Source organism: Mercenaria mercenaria, chromosome 1 (assembly GCF_021730395.1).
Source record: "Mercenaria mercenaria strain notata chromosome 1, MADL_Memer_1, whole genome shotgun sequence".
Taxonomy (NCBI): domain Eukaryota; kingdom Metazoa; phylum Mollusca; class Bivalvia; order Venerida; family Veneridae; genus Mercenaria; species Mercenaria mercenaria.
Window position 1 is genome coordinate 116,315,251 of NC_069361.1, and position 13,922 is coordinate 116,329,172.

General features: G+C 34.7%; 1 long non-coding RNA gene across 2 annotated transcripts in view; it reads left to right on the forward strand.

Annotated features, from left to right (window-relative positions):
* Positions 1 to 3,861, forward strand: part of LOC123545296 (uncharacterized) — a 57,573-nt gene extending 53,712 nt beyond the window's left edge. The window contains exons 5-6 of one of the 2 annotated variants that reach the window (XR_008366749.1): positions 1,077 to 1,133; positions 3,234 to 3,861. This is a non-coding gene — a long non-coding RNA (uncharacterized LOC123545296). The remainder of the gene's footprint in view (positions 1 to 1,076; positions 1,134 to 3,233) is intronic. The other variant, XR_006685307.2, reaches the window with a different exon arrangement.
* The last annotated feature ends 10,061 nt before the right edge of the window (positions 3,862 to 13,922 follow it).

The following is a 13,922-nucleotide window of genomic DNA, read 5'->3' on the forward strand; positions in this document are numbered from 1 at the left end:
TATTCACAGAGGAGCACTGGGGGTCTAACTCCACCATATTCACAGAGGAGCACTAGGGGCCTAACACTACCATATTCACAGAGGAGCACTAGGGGTCTAACTCCACCATATTCACAGAGGAGCACTGGGGGTCTAACTCCACCATATTCACAGAGGAGCACAAGGGGCCTAACTCCACCATATTCACAGAGGAGCACTGGGGGTCTAACTCCACCATATTCACAGAGGAGCACTAGGGGCCTAACACTACCATATTCACAGAGGAGCACTGGGGGTCTAACTCCACCATATTTACAGAGGAGCACTGGGGGCCTCACACTACCATATTCACAGAGGAGCACTGGGGGTCTAACACTACCCCTGTAAACATGAAGTCATTGGGCCAACGACGGAAAACCGTCAAAGGATAATCGTTGTTGGGCCACTGTTGGCCCAACAATGATTAATAAGTATTGTAAATACAGCTGTTGGGCCAACGTTGAACCAACTTTAAATTTCAGTCACAGATATCTCTGCATTGGCCCGATATTGATTTTCAGGGAAAGACTTATACAGAGAAAACATCGTTGGCCCAACGGGCATGTTCTAATCTCTGGCCTGGCCTGGCCCGATGAGCCCAATTTCCGACTGAGCCAGGCCACAGGGCCATAGATTTCAATTTCGTGAAAGTGATTTCTATAGCATCTTTTAAATCTGACTTTTGGAATAAGTTTGGATATTTCAGACATTATATAATTTAACATTTTGAACTCCCACTCTGTTAAAATTATACCATGGGAATAAGCCTGTAGCTAACATAACTATTATGTCTATTTAAGGTGATGCCTGATTAATTGTTGACTATTATCAGGGATCTCCACCTCAATTGACCCTTGACTGGTGGTTTGGTTTTCCCCAAATTGAATAACCTAACTAATTTTATTATTTTGTTTATTATTTAGTATTGTCCGAAATTATTGAACTAGCACTCAAGAATATATTTTGTATGCTTCCGTAAAAAAAAAGTTGTGCCCAAACATAAACAAAAATATAAATATTGAAAACCAAATAAAATATAAACATTTCTTTACTGCCAGGTCGTACATGCAGATAAAGCTGTGCTGACAAAACGTTTAGCTACCAGTCTCGGGACTGTAAGTTCGAAACACCTGTTTGACCATTTTCATTATCATTTTTTTAATTTCCTCTGTAAACTTAGAATGCAGGAAAATTATCACTTATCGTGATTTGTTGTTCATTTATTGAAAGAAATACACAAGTATTTGACATTCTTATACATACAAGTTATTACCATAAAATGTTGTAAGAATAAAACCAGTATCAATAACATGACATTATATTGATTTAATGAAAACAATCTGAATTGAAATCGAACCCACGGTAACATGTGTGAAAGTCGGAGAACTTATCACTACGCCACTGTGCCATTGGTAAACTTTGCATGTTATTTTGGTCAATTTAGATATTTTCAGGTTACAAATATGATGTAAAATAAAGAGTGGCACCTGTCAATACTAACGGACAACAACTTTCAATTTCTAAAATAATGCTAACTCCGTTCTAGAACCTGGGATAGTATGGTACGGGGAAGCGATATATAAATTTTGTAGTTTAGGTTATACACATACTGAATATTTTTGTAAGATTGTTTTTATATTGATCTAATTATGTGGAAAAAAAATCATACAAAGTCTTGTGAAACAGGCTCAAGAGCATCTTTTAGCATGAAATATATCACTTAGAAATAACATAAACACAATGCACCATTATTTTTTTTGTGCAAGAAAAATATCAATAATCTAAAATGCCAACACCCTGACAATGAGTTAGAGGTCCCACAATTAACGAATATTATTTTCATTACTCTTCCATGAATTGAACATCAGCTTTACTAAACCAAACACATTAAAAGTTCAACTGAACAGTTAAAAGGTCAGCTAAGGATAGTAGGGACACAACCTGTAATTACAATTCCCAAAGAGATGTGTTCTCAGTGCATGTAAATATTCAGTTATATTACAGCAGGTAAACTTATCAATGAAATTAGCCATTAGTTTTAAAACCAAGTATTAAAGTTGACTTTAAATAATTTGATTACAGAAAAAATGGGTAGTTATCATTTAGTTACACCATTTTCTACAGTGCAAATCTGTATTTCAAATAAGATGAATGACGGCTAAGTAATGATTCTCCAGGGGACTGGTTGACATGCAGCAAGTAAACAATGCAGGTTAATACTGCCTGCTATTGTAATTGTATATTTAGATTTTATGCCATTCATTTCTCTATGTATAATAAAATCTGGCCTGGCCTGGCCTGGCCCGGCCCAGTCGAAAATAGAGCTCATCGGGCCAGGCCAGGCCAGGCCAGGCCGGGCCAGGCCAGGCCAGAGATTAGAACATGCCGGCCCAACGTTGGGCCAACGTTGGTCCATTAGAAGTAATAATACAATAATTGTATATTTTACAGGTCACTGTTTTATCACAAGCCCCCACAGGTATACACAGGTTGTGTAGCTGTAACATGCAATATTTAATTAATTATTAAACACTTTTCTGCACCAATTTATAATCAGTTAAATTTGGGCTAATTAAACTAAAAACTTATCTGCAGCCGTAATGATATTTTGAACTATTTCAAATCTACTACCATGAAAAAATTGTGAAAAAAGTATTGAAAAAACCCCTTACTAACTCTATAACAAATATCTAATTTTATACAATCATAAAATGTTTACAATAAATCTGTTGAATATTCCACAGCATGAACTCTCGTTAACCCGAGTTATGTAAGAAATCCCAGAAAATGTGGTTAATTTTACTCTCTAGGCCAGGTTTCTAGCTTTTTAGACATGTGAAGTAAAGGAAACTATTATACATGTGATAGGTCTAGGTTTAACAAAAACCCCGGTCTTCCAGCTATAAACTGTAAGTAGAAGTTTTTTTTAAAATATTTTTTGATAAAGTTATAGAATCTTATACAGAATTTCTTTTTATGTCCTGTATGCATGTTATATCCATATGACTTGAACATATGTTAAATACTAATATCTAAAGCTGGCGGATGGTATTTGTGTTGAGTATTAAATTCTGTAAATAACATAACTCATTTTCTTGTTAATTCTAACATATTTTTCTCGGTTAAATACAGACAAAAATTAATTTCATACATTAGTTATTGTTATCAATTTGACTAGATAGTTTAATCAACATTATGATTTTTGTTTTTTACAGGGTGCTGTTCAAGGGAGTAATAATGGAGTGCCTAGCACTGTGGTGCACAGGAAAAAATAAAAATATAAAAAGCTGCAACTTCAGTGAGAAAAGAAAACAAACAAACAGAACTTGGATGTATAATGAGTTAATATACAGACAGTAATTCACTTTAGTAGGATTTAATTAGTGACTGCAATAAGAAAAAATATTTAGATTTATAAAAGACTGGAAACAATATTTTACATGTTGTAGTGTTGAAATATTCTGTTATATTTCTTCAGGAAAATTGCAAACAAACTTTAAATAAATGTTAGATTTCTTTTTGTTAAATGTTAACAAAATCACAACTATTTGAAAATAAAACATGTATTAAACAATGCTAGTTTTAGTCTTTTTTCAATTTCGTAATCGTTGGGATAGCGTTGGCATCCATCTTTGGCCAACAAAGAAACAGAGTTGGCCCAACGTTGGACCAACCGTGATAGACGAAAAAATGCTGTTGGCCCAATGGAGGGCCAACGATGAGTGTAGGATATCAGTTGTTGGCCCAATGGAGGGCCAACGATGAGTGTAGGATATCAGTTGTTGGCCCAATGGAGGGCCAACGATGAGTGTAGGATACCAGTCGTTGGGCCAACGGTGTACCAACCGTTGGGCCAAGGTTGCGCCAATTAGTCAAATGGCGTTGGGCCAACGTCGGAAATCTTCGTTGGGCCAACGAAGAGTCTGCCGTTGGCCCAACGTTGGGCCAACGCATGTCTGCTATCTGGGACCATATTCACAGAGGAGCACTGGGGGTCTAACTCCACCATATTCACAGAGGAGCACTGGGGGCCTCACACTACCATATTCACAGAGGAGCACTGGGGGTCTAACTCCACCATATTCACAGAGGAGCACTGGGGGTCTAGCTCCACCATATTCACAGAGGAGCACTGGGGGCCTCACACTACCATATTCACAGAGGAGCACTGGGGGTCTAACACTACCATATTCACAGAGGAGCACTGGGGGTCTAACTCCACCATATTCACAGAGGAGCACTAGGGGCCTAACACTACCATATTCACAGAGGAGCACTGGGGGTCTAACTCCACCATATTCACAGAGGAGCACTGGGGGTCTAACACTACCATATTCACAGAGGAGCACTGGGGGTCTAACTCCACCATATTCACAGAGGAGCACTGGGGGCCTCACACTACCATATTCACAGAGGAGCACTGGGGGTCTAACTCCACCATATTCACAGAGGAGCACTAGGGGCCTAACACTACCATATTCACAGAGGAGCACTGGGGGCCTAACACTACCATATTCACAGAGGAGCACTGGGGGTCTAACTCCACCATATTCACAGAGGAGCACTAGGGGCCTAACACTACCATATTCACAGAGGAGCACTAGGGGCCTAACACTACCATATTCACAGAGGAGCACTGGGGGTCTACCATATTCACAGAGGAGCACTGGGGGTCTAACTCCACCATATTCACAGAGGAGCACTGGGGGCCTAACACTACCATATTCACAGAGGAGCACTGGGGGTCTAACTCCACCATATTCACAGAGGAGCACTGGGGGTCTAACTCCACCATATTCACAGAGGAGCACTGGGGGTCTAACTCCACCATATTCACAGAGGAGCATTGGGGGTTTTAAACTCCACCATATTTACAGAGGAGCACTGGGGGTCTACCTCCACCATATTCACAGAGGAGCACTGGGGATCTAGTCTCTACCATATTCATAGAGGTGCAGTGGGGGTCTAACTCCACCATATTAAAAGCTGAAAAGTTGCCATATGATGATCATTCTATAGAAACAAAGTGATAAAAGTGTGATGATGATTTTTTGATGAAGCAGTGATGACCTGTGCACTTTGGAGAAACACAAAATGATGAAATTGATCATTATATTCAATTTTTGCATTTTTGGTACTTACTAGACAAGACACAGGCAGTTCACACTGGGAAAACATGACAATGGCAATTTATTTATTGGGCCAGATCAAAGACATTGCAGCCTTGTAAAACAGCATGGGGCCATAACTCTTGCATTCTAACAAGAAAGAGATGTAGTATTTATTAATTGAACCATGGTGTAATAGATGACCTCATCAGTAATCAAATTTGAATTTTCTTTCCTGAGGGAATCAATTGGGAAATTCCAAACAGGTGCTTTATTAGCCCCAGATTTGTTAATTAACAGTTACCTAATTAGTTCCTGGTAATTAATATACAGTTAGCTTTCTTGATGTGGACATGGGGGTCACTTTAATCACTAGTTTATCATAGATTGGGATCTCTTAGATCTATCCTAGTTAGTGTATTGATGAAAAGAAATTCTATGTGAATGGTAATGAACAGTTTTATTGTTTGTCATTTTATATATAATGAAAGATGTATAGTATACTGATAAGTATAGACTCTTTAACAGTATGCTGTTTGACAGACTATATGTTGAAATGACTTTTATTTAGCCCAAAACTGCTATTGTCTGAAAATGCATTATGTTATTTACATTATTAACATTTTCTATACAGTTGTGATTTTTCAGATGTCTTATGAAAATGCACTACCTCTTATTTATGTGCTACACATACTTTAGATTAATTTGTTCAGTAATGACAATATACATTTTCCTTTTGATTGCATATTCTCTATAAGTGATTTCCGCATTATACAGTTTTTATAAAAAAAAAAAAAAAATTAAGTAATGGCAAAAGATGCATAAATAGCATAGGAGGATATGGGATCACAAGGAGGTTGCGGATTGTCGTTACGGGACCACTACCTTAATGGAATATTTTAGTCTTTCATCCATGTTATTATAGGTTTTACTGTTTTTGGGTGCATCATATTGGATAATTATTACATACTCAATTAAGTTACGATAGAACCTGAAATGTCAATATTTTTCCATATTGACATTCAGATTTCATATCTGGTGCATGATATCATAAATGGTCATTTGTGACGTCAGTTTCATGCATGTTATCACGTTTAAAAGTTCTTTAACGATGATATTTTTAACTTGACTCAGGCTAAAGAACAAGTTTATATCATTTATAGAATAATTATAAAACTAGTGTAGTATGTGTATGTAATAAAAAGATTATTAGATTTGCATCGCGAAATATGAACTCGTTCTTTCGCGAAATAATATTGCGCTCCTAAAGTTGCAGAATATTTCCGCTTCAGAACTCGTGCATATTTCTCAATACAAATCCAATAACCTATTAATAATTGGTGTCTAATTTTCATAAATTCTAATGAATTTTTAAATAAATATTTTACTTTTAATGAATTTTGAAATAAATATTTTCCAGGAAGTTCAGTAGATATTTGAGTTGTATGATATAATATCCATTTGTTGTGGGGAATACAAATTTTGTTTACTTAACGCTGTCTTGTAAAACAGCCTGTCTATAAGTTCGTTTAATAGTTTGCTTGGAAGCAGTGGTTAGCAGATTACTAGTAGTAAACTATTACGTCAGAATTACTGACACGTCAGGATGACACCACCCTTTACTTAGAAAGGGAAAATAAAAACACAAATGCTGAATAAATTTGAAAACCAACCAAATTTTTACTTAACTTTCTAAACTAATATTTTACAAAGTGATCTAAATATACAAGTTAGAAAAATGCCAAAAATACTGATAAAGATGACAAATCAGCTTATTGAATGAAAAGATGAAGTTCTTAAAGTTCTGTCAGAAAGTAAATAATAATCTCAATAAATGGTATTATTAAAGTATCTAAATGTATTTTGTGACTCTGTACTTTTATGTCTCTGTCCAAAATTAACAGCAATGTAAATTAATTGTAAATGTTTACTGAAGTATTTAAAGATGAAAATCTAAAACAATTGCTGTTATAACAATAGAATTTAAGTTACTTAATTAAAGAAAATTACTTACTAATTTAGAGAAAAGTTACAATGAATTTAGTAAAACTCTTAGGTTAAATAAATAGCCAGAAATAAATACAAAATTAATTAATTATTGATTACTAAACCCTAAGAGAGTTTTTTAGATGTTGTCAGTCCAAAAATTCCTTACAAAGTGAAAGAAATGGCTCTGAAATTCTACTGAGGTAAACTCTTCCCGAATGCAGTCAACCATGAAGGATGTAAAGTACATTCTGATTGGTCAGCATTTTTCTGATAAGCCATTCAACATTTATCTTACATATCAGCTATGACCTTGACAGTGTTTATGTAAGTTCTTTGTCTATAATCTAAAAATAGCTCAAAGTTCTTTCATAACTGGTCTTACCAAAAATAGCTGATGGAAATACAAAATGAAAATATGTAATGATATTAAATGCAGTTTGTAACAATAAAGATAAACTGAAAGTACTGATGACTATGAAATATATCTAGACATTACTAAAGTGTCAAATGAATAAACTGAACTGAATGATCTGTCTAGGTATATCAGCAGTCTTTAATAGACTAGCTGAATGCCCTTTATAGACTAGCTAAAGTCTATGCTTTCAAAACTTAAATACCATACTATATGAAAATACAAACATTTATGATAAAATATTACTGTTAGATTATATTATGCAATACTAAAACTGTATGTTACGTAACCTTATGTTGTAAAAATCCAACTTTACAACAACACACTGGTTTTGGGAAAAGAAAAAATTTATTACTTTAAGAAAAGTAATAAATTTTTTCAAGATGAAACTTGAAATTTGAAAAACGAAAGCTTGTGAAAAATCAAAGTATGCTAAATCTAAATGTTGCATCGTACTAAAATATGACATTTTTGCCGAATGAAACAATCTATCTTGAGAGTCATATGTATTCAAGAGTTATCGATGTAATGGTCATGTCCTGGAATATGAAAAGAAGTACATGTTTAATATAATGTGAGAATACAAATAACAATTATTTTCTTCTTCTTGTCTCTTCACATCATCTTCTTTTACGTCATGTTCGGGGTTTATCGTACTAGTGTGCTGACACAATCACCTTAAATGTTCATTGCGCCCAATGTCTTTACACTAGATTTTGACTCATTAGTTTTGTGTAAATTTATGTCGCGTTCGGGATTTATCGTACTAGTGTGCTGACACAATCACCTTAAATGTTCATTGCGCCCAATGTCTTTGCACTAGATTTTGTCACATTAGTTTTGGGTAATTTTATGTCACGTTCGGGATTTATCATACTAGTGTGCTGACACAATCACCTTAAATGTTCATTGTGCCCAATGTCTTTGCACTAGATTTTGTCGCATTAGTTTCGGGATTACTGATGTCTTCAGATGTGCGTTTATTTGAGAATATATATGTGTGTGTGGACACAACTACCTTAAATGTTATATCATGCCCACTGTTAACTTATATTCAGTATGCCTGTTTGTGTGCGCAGGTACAACCACCTTAAATGTTCATTGTACCTAATGTCTCTGCACAAATTTATTTCTCTCAATAGCATATGTAAACTTAAATAGTCTTGTAGATGTTGCGCGGTGCTATTCTGATCAAAACACTTTTTCACTTATATATACACTTTTTCTCTTTAACATTTGTTCGTCAGAATAGCACTTGGAGAAAGGAAAGGAAACATCACTATATACTATGCAAATGCATTGTTTTTAGATAATCTTTTGTTCTATCGAATAACGAAAACATTTTACTCTGTTACATCTCCATTAAAAATACAATACAACAATAACAATAAAACTATGAAAACTGAAGCGTTAAGTAGTGCACATACTTAAAACTTACAAGTTCGGACTAAGATATTTATATCTTTCACCTATGCATCATGTTTAACTGAAATTATTAAAGCAAAACTCATTGTCAGTCTGTAAAATTATATGCAAGAGAATGTTCTTATGTTTTCATTGTCTGATTAACAGTTCTATAAAGAAATATACTCTGTATGTAAATATATATATCAACTAATCAACAAAATTAAAGTTCACACCATTGTGAAAACTCACAAAAATGCTGTGCGTTAGACTTAGCCGCGAGTGGGGCTATACGCACCAATATGACACGATCGCTTATATCCCAGGGTTACAATAGCAACAAAAATATGTCTGTGATAAACATCCAACAGACGCCTATAGAAATTAGATCCTATAGAAAACACAAAAATTTGATACCTATTATACCTATATAATGATATCAAGCCCATAGAAACTTAGATTCTATGTAAACGAACCAAAAATCGCTAAGAACCCTAAGGAAGCCTTACAGAGACTCATTCTGAAAAACTTCTCTTAATATGACAGCTAATAAACATTTTCACATATACAAGACATTCTTAAGTAAAACTTTTTACTTATCGTATGTAAAAATTGTTAAAATTACTGAAATATATCAGCCTGAATTCTTAGCATGAAAAATGTATGGTGAACATCAATTAATAGGTAAAAGCAAAAATCTTAACATGAACAAACAGAAAATCAAACGATATACAATGATTTACACAAAATTATTTTACACTTTAAAATGGCATGGCATGGAGTTGTAACATTTTAAATGTATGATACTTAAAATCTTAGATCACCGAAATCATAAATTGAGCCGAAAGAAAGTGATGTTTCTTACGCGAATACTTAGTAACACTAATACTTAACAATGGTCTTTACCGCAATCAAGTGGAATATCTTTCATCATCTGGATCGAACGATATGTTGTTGGTCGCAAAATTGTAGACGTCATCTTCTCTGGGTTATCTGGACATCTTGGAATGACATCATTGATGGTATACCAGTATAACATCTGGTTATTCTTCAAGGACTTCTTGTTGATACTTCGATAGTTAGTTACAACTGCTTCGTGGTTTTCTTTGGTAGTGTGTTTCGGCAGAAAACCTGGAATGGACCATATGTGAAGTTGGTTGTGGTCTGAACAGGGGTGGTCTTCTGGATAACTGCCTCTTGGTGATTTGGTGTTTCTTGTTTCTTCTTTGAAGTATGGCTTTGGTATTACAGTCCTCTGGTGTTTCTGGTTTGCCAAGGAAGGTACAATGTTGTAGTTTTGCAGTGGAGGACAGACGAGGCACTGCAGTTTGGTCTTGTTGTGGGGCCTGGTTGGTAGGTTGTGTCCCACTACAGGAACAGGATACGATTGTGGTAGTGGTGGTAGACCTTCTTGAAGATAGTTGAAATTGATGTTGGCAAGAGCAGTGGTTTGAGGCGTTATATGCTGGCCTGCTTGAAGCTTTCCTCTGTGACTGTGTAAAGCTTCAAAGGTTGGCTGATGGTTTGTATTTTCACCTGGCCGACTGCTTGTAGAAGATGGATGAGCGGGTAATAGATCATGCGTAGGTTGGAGTTGTATTGTTACTTCGGTGGTGGTGTTTCTTCTAGCTGCTTCCAGTACAGGTCTGTTCCGGTTTGTAGTTATTGTAACATCTTGCAGCAGTGGTGTTTTGTTTGTTGCCTGGTCTTCGTAAGAAATTAAGTTTGACTTCTGATTTGGTTGCCAGAAGATAAGAAGTCATCACATATAGACGTGATGTGATGGTTCAGTTTGTAGTTGGTGTAGAGTGGCAGGACTGGTAGAGTGCTGGTTTCTGGTGCCATCTTCTGTAGTTATGATTGGTGAAACGTACGGCTGTGTTGTGCTTCTTGACAGCTGACAATATCTTGGTATGACAATAACTGAGAGAAATAGTCTTTCTCTATTTGGTGGAAGCCAATATACGGACAGAATTTTGAGGTGAATTTTGTAGAATGCCTGGAGTGCTCTGAAGTTGAAAATTTTGAGAGGGTAGCCTTTTCGGACAAAATAATGAAATCATCCACACAATAAAGCCAAAAGTAAATTGTGGATACTTGAAAATGTAAAGCACTTATGGACGCTGAAATGAATGAGTTATTAGTTGGCTAAGGACTTCACTTCATAGATCTGAAACTGGGTCTGCTGCAGATCTCAGTGTAATATTGGGGTACTTGGCTTGTACTGCTTGAGGGTCACGGTCTCTAAAGGGAGTTGGCCTTTATAATTTAAAAGAGAACAATAGGCAAGGGCAGAAGAAAGAAAAGAGGTGTACAGCCATAAAAGTCATATATAACACTTGCGTGCTCCAGCTTCCTCAACGTATAGCCAGAAATATGCTCATACCGCTGTACTGAAATGATAACAAAACGATAAAATCATATAACGCCCAGTTTTACCCGACTTCCACACCGTATAGTCGGAAGGTTGTTAATGCATTTACCGTTCCATCTTATATACTAATAAACTGAAACTAAGCTTTCTGATCAAACTCGCACCGAGCTTCAACCTTACGGCAATCCTTGTCAGTTGAAATTGAACAAATTGCTTAGCACAGTGGAAGGAAGAATAGAAGGGACAAGATAATACTGGATAATACTGTAGTGTGGCAGTTCACTTAGGTATTTAATTGCTGAATTTGCCTTCAAAAATATTTTGAAAAATCTACTGTTTCAAAAATACAAAAATTTACTGTTTCAAAAATAAGCTGCTTCCAAGTTGAGAAAATTAACAATTTTCAAAACTATCCCGATTCTGACACCATTGTTGTGGGGAATACAAATTTTGTTTACTTAACGCTGTCTTGTAAAACAGCCTGTCTATAAGTTCGTTTAATAGTTTGCTTGGAAGCAGTGGTTAGCAGATTACTAGTAGTAAACTATTACGTCAGAATTACTGACACGTCAGGATGACACCACCCTTTACTTAGAAAGGGAAAATAAAAACACAAATGCTGAATAAATTTGAAAACCAACCAAATTTTTACTTAACTTTCTAAACTAATATTTTACAAAGTGATCTAAATATACAAGTTAGAAAAATGCCAAAAATACTGATAAAGATGACAAATCAGCTTATTGAATGAAAAGATGAAGTTCTTAAAGTTCTGTCAGAAAGTAAATAATAATCTCAATAAATGGTATTATTAAAGTATCTAAATGTATTTTGTGACTCTGTACTTTTATGTCTCTGTCCAAAATTAACAGCAATGTAAATTAATTGTAATGTTTACTGAAGTATTTAAAGATGAAAATCTAAAACAATTGCTGTTATAACAATAGAATTTAAGTTACTTAATTAAAGAAAATTACTTACTAATTTAGAGAAAAGTTACAATGAATTTAGTAAAACTCTTAGGTTAAATAAATAGCCAGAAATAAATACAAAATTAATTAATTATTGATTACTAAACCCTAAGAGAGTTTTTTAGATGTTGTCAGTCCAAAAATTCCTTACAAAGTGAAAGAAATGGCTCTGAAATTCTACTGAGGTTAAACTCTTCCCGAATGCAGTCAACCATGAAGGATGTAAAGTACATTCTGATTGGTCAGCATTTTTCTGATAAGCCATTCAACATTTATCTTACATATCAGCTATGACCTTGACAGTGTTTATGTAAGTTCTTTGTCTATAATCTAAAAATAGCTCAAAGTTCTTTCATAACTGGTCTTACCAAAAATAGCTGATGGAAATACAAAATGAAAATATGTAATGATATTAAATGCAGTTTGTAACAATAAAGATAAACTGAAAGTACTGATGACTATGAAATATATCTAGACATTACTAAAGTGTCAAATGAATAAACTGAACTGAATGATCTGTCTAGGTAAATCAGCAGTCTTTAATAGACTAGCTGAATGCCCTTTATAGACTAGCTAAAGTCTATGCTTTCAAAACTTAAATACCATACTATATGAAAATACAAACATTTATGATAAAATATTACTGTTAGATTATATTATGCAATACTAAAACTGTATGTTACGTAACCTTATGTTGTAAAAATCCAACTTTACAACACATTCATATAACTGTCTAGTAAATGTCATTTAACATCCTGAAATTGCATGCCATGGAACCTGAGAATTACAAGGAAATATATAAATCTTTTCAAGAGAATGCTGATGTAAGTTCCTGGTTGGGGTGATGTTCAAAATGTTGCCATGGAAACTGAAAGCAATATGCTGCCCGAAAGTTCTGTTTTGCTTAAAAATGAAGGAAGTAATTCAATTCTAGCCATTCTTTTTAAAGGAAATATAATTTATTATAGAAACTTGTTAGATAATTCAGGGAGAATGTGTGGGTGATCCGGTTTAGTGTCAGTAACGTAATGCACATCTTCCGTATGACACACCAGGGTTGGAAGCCATGACAGCCTGCACTTGAAAAGGGTGCTCTGCCAATAGGCTACTATAAGGAAGAGAGAAATAGTTGTTTTCTGTGCAATGTTTAACAATGTGAGACCAAGCATACCTGGCCAAGCATATCTTTATTGAAAATGTGCTTTTTTCATGTGAATTGGGATAATGATCATACTCAGTGTCATATTAGATAAATATTTATTTTATCTAACTCTAAAACACATGCACCTTCTACAAAGGATTTATTTATTATTACAAAATTTAATCTTGTTAAAAAAAATAGAACAACATTTAAAATGTCTTTATATGCAATAATTTCAAATGAAAAGCACATAATATTTCATTATTTTTCTGACATTATTGAATTTACTGACACTATCAATTTAAGTTTTCAAAAAAGAAAATGTCTAAACATCCTGAGTAAACAGACGAGAGTTGAGAGTATTTCCGTTTAAGGAATGGCAGCCCCTTTATAATCAGGAGTTTTAATTAAAATCAATAATTCAAGTAGTTTATTATCATTTGAGGGCCAGGAAGTGAGATTAAAAGATTTCATGAGCAAATAAATTACAAGTGTGCTTTATTTT